General features: G+C 44.6%; 1 long non-coding RNA gene across 1 annotated transcript; it reads left to right on the top strand.

The window, feature by feature from the left end:
• Positions 1-617: 617 nt before the first annotated feature.
• On the top strand, positions 618-3,137 carry LOC137333285 (uncharacterized). Its single transcript, XR_010965840.1, has 3 exons — positions 618-871; positions 1,078-1,155; positions 2,891-3,137. It is a non-coding gene; the product is annotated as an uncharacterized lncRNA (long non-coding RNA).
• The last annotated feature ends 2,965 nt before the right edge of the window (positions 3,138-6,102 follow it).

Raw genomic sequence — 6,102 nt, forward strand, 5'->3', positions numbered from 1 at the left:
GTAAATCTGAACCGAGACACATGGCACCTGTGCCGCCAGTAATTTTTGTGGCCTGGACGAGTTCATGTTCCATTTCTATATGTAATATGAGAGGTTGCAGCCCTGTTCCATTATTTGAAGGGGCTGCTCCTAAATTTCTGGTTCCACTTCAGTCCCAAGCTCCTGATCTTTAGCCACCTGTTGCGGGGGGGGGGAGGAGGAGGGGGGAGGAGGAGGGGGGAGCAGTGGGCAAGTCAGAGGATCTCCTCATGAGTCTGCTCCTGGGCCTGGCCAAGGTGGCCATCCACAGGTCCAGGTTGGACATGGCCAGACACACTGGCTGTCTGCCTCTCTTCCGTGGCTTTGTCCGCGCCTGGATGTCCCTGGAGAAGGAGCACGCAGTGTCTGCCGGTACACTTGAGGCCTTCTGCAACCGGTGGGCACTGCAGGGACTGGGGTGTGCATTGGATATGGGTGGAAACTTTATAATTTAAATTGTTACGTTTCTTTTGTCCTTTTTATGATTTGGGTTTGTTTGCACCTCTAAAAAGGGGATGTGTACTTTTGTTAGATATTTTGTTTGATGACACTGGGGCACACAGTGTCTCCTTAAGGGTTAATTAAAAGAGGCACACGGCACCTGTAGACTGGTCCGAGTTCACTCGGTTGTATTTGCTCCGATTGTTTTAACCTGTTGGCGCTGATTGATCCTATTTGACCGACCCGCCCCTTCCCCGGTTTTGCACCCGATTCCCCGCCGATCACAACTCATAAAATTCGGCTCCGATGCAGCAAACGGCACAAGATCGAGAAACGCTGATTCGGTGACGGCTCCAAACTGAAGAGGAAGTTAGTGAAATGTCTGACTCTAAGGCCTGTGTCTGCCTGGATGGTGAGTGGAGACTAGTCAGTCCTTTCAGCTCAGTGTCCCCGCTCAGTGTCACTGAGGTGGAGCAGGATTGGAGGGGAGGCTGTTTATTAAATTAACTGGAGATCAGAGGGTGACAAAGAGCCGGGGCTCCTCCTCACGGTGGGGATTTCTCAGGGTTTAAATCCCAACTCAGTGTCTTTATATTTGTTTGTTTTCCCTGTTTTCAGGATCCTGCTCCTGTGAAAACACCTGCAGGTGCTCCGACTGCCGATGTCCCACCAGCAAAGCTGGACGCTGCCGGAAAAGTGAGTAACTGTGTAAAACATTCGCTCACCTGCTCCCTCTTATCTTATTGTTACTATGGGACCTCGTGCTGTGTAATGGAGCAGTTTTATATTTTAATATTGACACGTGATCTAGTTACTGCCTCTGCTCAGCCAGGTGCTCATTGGTGAAATATCTACGTGTGGTCTCACATCCGACATGGTGTTCAACTGGTGTTTCTGGCTGCTGTTTATACTGTCCATCTGAGTTAGTCAAGTAGAATGTTTAGTGTAACTGCATGAAATGAAGTAAAACTACAAACGTTTCATTCCGATTGGTTTAATATAACGTCCTGTCTATCAATGTTCAGAAGTAGACGACTGATCGGTTAGATGGTCATGTGAGCTAGGTAGTAAAACAAACTTTCATTTGGCTCTGCCTGGTCTTCACTTATTTAGTGAATCAAACAGAACTGACCTAGTGTGAACATTAAAGAGATTTGGGGGGGGGGGGGGGGAATACTGAAGTGACAATGCTAGTAAGAATGTGATTGATTAGCTTTATTAGGGAGGAGTGCTGTGATGTAATGGGAGGGTCATTCAATAAACTGATTCATTGGATTTGATACTAAAGCAGAGGCTGGATCTGGAGGGCGCGATAGCAGATGCTTGGGACTTTTCAGTTTCAACAGGGATGCCTCATTACCATTGAACACTGGGAACCCGAAACAGTGTAGGTGTGATGTGCACCTGTAGGATGTAATTTCTCCTAGACTATTTAAAGGGCCAATGCATGGATGGCATTTGAAGGAGTTGGGGCAATCTTGTGAAAAGTATCAAGAGATGGACTCATGTAAGGCAAAGACTGTCTTTTGTTTGAGTTATCCTTTGATGTGCAGTTAGGGCTAGGAAGTAGGTCCTATTTTGCCAGCAATGGCAAGAAAAACCTGCTGTGATGGTGTGGCTGAAAGTGAGCAGTAGTGCTAGGTGCCTAGACTCTGTGGGAATTTATTTAATGACCTAACCAGATCAGGAAAGTTGTAGATTTAACTACTTCCTGTAGTGCACCCCTTTCTTCTCTCTCCCTGCACCCCCCCCCCCCCCCCCCCCCCCCAAAAATGCTGTCTTGTCAAGTGTACTGCATCACATCAGAGTGGTGGAAAGGACAGCTGAGGGCACAGTCCTCACCAAGTTCTGATCAGCTGGAACATAAATGCTGAACCCTGGGGGCCATCAATTAAAAAGGAGGATAATAGAGGGGCCAGCAGCAAATGTGAGGTACTGGCAGTCCTGCCAAGCACATTGTCCATGGTAGCTGAGGATGGAGGAGTTCAGCTCCAGCATTTGGGGATTGATGTTGCAGGCCATTGAGGATATCTTCCATGGATAGTGTGACCTCCTCTGGAACTTGAATCAGGACTTGCTAATCAGTCTATGCAGGCCCTGATGGTGCAAACAATGGATGCCAATATTTCTGCTACCTTCAACAGGGTGACCGATACCATAGCTGTAGCCTTGCAAGATGTCACTAATCTGCTCTCTTGCGGAGAGGTCGGAGTGATATGCCACCCTCCCAGGAGAGGGATGATGGTGGAAGGGACCATGAAAGTGGAAACTCCTCAGTATTTCCACTTTTCACCCATTGCCTGCAACCCTCCCAGCACCTGAAATGCTACCTCGTTTCCTGATGGCTGAGTCTGCCCCAGTGCAGTTGTGGGAGTGTTAAAATCCCTTCCCCACCACCGTTACTGATTTCTGCCTTTTTTCCCCTCCTCAGGTTGCTGCTCTTGCTGTCCTGCTGGATGCACTAACTGTGCCAATGGCTGTGTGTGCAAAGAGAAAACTGCTGAGAAATGTAGCTGCTGCTCCTGAACAGGCATAATATATTATTAAACAAGCTGCATCATGAACTGTTCATGTGCATTTGACTGGGTCTAGGTCAATTGGGTAATTGTCAGCTGTTTTTCTGTCTGAAAATTCAAAATTTGTGTAACCTACAATAAAAGTTTATCCTTTTGACTGAGGCTGTCTGGCTGGAGTTGGTTTATTGCTATTAGTGGCAGGCTGTATATTTATATGTAACCCATGTGCTTGTGATTCTATAATGGTGAGGCAAGAGGAATTGAATAACATAAGTATATGTCATACAACTTTGCAAACCAAACATTTAGGTTAAGAAATAATCATCATGTAGTCCCTTGGTATTACGTTCACACATGCAACATAAACATACTTCTTTCTCTTAGCCCTCTAGGGATCCTTCTTTCCTGTCCCCACCCTTTCTGTTACCTAGTCATGCCTCCATTCATTTATCCCCTTGAGTATTTTGCCCTATTCCTGCTGCCCTTCCAGGCTTGATTCCATCCTGGATAAGCCCACAGTGCCCCTCAGCATTTTCCAGGGCCCATCGAGGCACTTGTCACTTCCCCCTTACAAGCAGAAACCCCATCTTACACTCTTGATGACCTTCCCACCCAGCATACCTGCTGGGGCTAATTGAGCTCTCCTCCTACTCACCCCTCCCACTAATGAAATCATTGTTGCTGATTTCTGACTTTTCCCTCTTGAGTTGCTGGTCTTGCTGTCCTGCTGGATGCACTAAATGTGCCAAGGGCTGTGTGCAAAGAAAACCTCGTGTAGCTGCTGCTCCTGAACAATTGGCTCTTTCGGCATAATATAGGTCTTCAAATAACAATAGAATACATCAGAAAAGACACACCAGGTCAGTCATTCTTTTGCAAACAGAAAAGGCAACTTAACCTTTTCAAGATGGAACTGAACACTTAAGTTAATCAAACATTTTAATAAAGTTCAAAAGCGGGGAGGGGGGGGGGGGTGGTGGTGGTTCAGAAGGAGGAGACAGGTTCCAATTACAGGCAGTTTAATAGGTTACATAAACTTAACAAACAATTTTTCTATTCATATCAATGATCTAAGTGATGCAGTGGAAAGAGTAGAACAAAAGAATGTACAGACTATGTGAAGACATGGCAAAGACCCACCCAAACAAAAAGTTGGGGAAATGGAAGAAACTGAGGGGGAAAGTCCTCTAGTTGCAGGAGGGATGAGCTGAAAGTGGAAAAGCACAACGTGTGTTTCTCTTCTCTGCCCTCAAAAAAATAAGCCAACTCCACCAGCACAATGATGATGACTGATCTACACCTGAAGTCAACTTCCCCCAGTCACAACAGCAGCCCTGATGTAAAGGATCTGGCTAAGCTCAAGTTATGAACGTTAATATTCACATTTGAGGCCATGAAGGGACTTGAACACAAGGACGAGCATTTAAAATCGGCGTTGCTAGACCCAACGTAGGTCTTTGTGACTTGGTGTCAAATTTTGTCTGAACACTCCCGTGAAGTGCCTTGGCACATTTTACTACGCTACATAAAGGTGCTACATAAATGCTGTTGTTGTACAGGCAGCAACAACATAGACTATAGCAAACTGAAACTGAGACTTACTCCTGGCACCTGCTTAATGTCTGCCTTTTGAGGCAAGGGTTGTTTTTGCTGTAGTTGCACAGTCTGTTTATAGAAGGGAACATGCACTAAGTTGAATCCATTGCTGAGCTTGGCTCTTGAAGTGGCACCAGATTTAATGATAGAAGCCAAATTTTATCAATCATGAAGCAGTGATCATTCCTGCTAGTCCCTACACAGTGAGCAGCTCATTGCAGCCAAGCTATTGGGAGTTATGGGGAGGAGACAGTATGGGATGGAATGAAAATATTGCTGGAAATATGAAACTAAAAACAAAAATTGCTTTAAATAATTCCTGATTGTTTCTATCCCTATTTCCTTTTTGACTGTGTTCTTGATCCCTTGTCCAAATTCTACCCTTTGCTCTGAATAAAGGTCCATGCCGAAAGCATTTAACGTTTTTTTCTCTGTGTGGATGCTGTGTATTGCCAGCATTTTCAGTTTTTATTTCAGTACAAAGTGGAGGAATCATGCTTCTTTGAGAGTGAGTCAGCTTGACGTGTCCCTGCACACATCCCTAGAGACCAGCTAATGCCCATTATATCAAGGACTGGTCCTGCGATAAAGCCCAAGTACTGTGGCAGCTCCTTTTTATATTGTAGGAGTGGATCTCAGACACAAACTACATATGCCAAACCTACTGCATGTACAAATTGAAAGTCATGACTTGCAATTATTCTCTAATCATTAGACCTTCCTCAAAGACTGGAGCAGGTCCCTTTAGGCCAGCATGTGAGAAATTGATTATTTTCCTTTTAGATAGGCTGGGTGTTTGACCCATTCCTAGCCAGAAAAAATGGCAGCCTCCTTCTGAGTCCAATGTTTATATTTACCTCCTGATCTGGGTCCTAGCATCCCCAGAGACAGCAGCATCATCTCATTTACTTTACAGCCCAAGTTAGGCTGCTGTCAACAACACAGCTTGAGCATAAAGACTGAGTCTAACAAAGGCTTTGTTTCCAGGACACCCTCTCAGCCAGGGAATGATGCATGTTATAAGGAAATAAAACTAAAGGGAACATAACAAAATAGTCTCTTGTATCTAAAAGAATCCTTTTTCACGTGACTGGAGTTCACAATCCGCATCCACCACTCCTGGCAATGGGAACAATAAACTTTTGCTTTGAAACCATGCTATGTGAATACTAATGTACACGTAGCAAATTCCTTTGCTGTTTTTTATAGAGGCATTTAACATTAAGTATTTGAACACCAATGTTCTCAGTGTAATTCTAAGCCTTTTGTTTATAGATGGAAAGACCTTGTTGGTCACAATAAACAGGGTACTGCATCTGCTGCATTTCAATATCTACAGCATGTGGGGAATAGTTCAAAATAAAATGTTTTATATTTATTACATTTGAATGGAAGTCGTTGCAAACACTAGTAAAGCCCCACGGACATCAGTGACCATTCTGAATGCTTGCTGCCACTGTCAATAATTAGCAGGTTTAAGACATAAATTGTTATAACCATAGGTGACTTAATGACATTAAGTGTATAGATA

Source organism: Heptranchias perlo, chromosome 16, assembly GCF_035084215.1.
Source record: "Heptranchias perlo isolate sHepPer1 chromosome 16, sHepPer1.hap1, whole genome shotgun sequence".
NCBI classification, from domain to species: Eukaryota; Metazoa; Chordata; class Chondrichthyes; order Hexanchiformes; family Hexanchidae; genus Heptranchias; species Heptranchias perlo.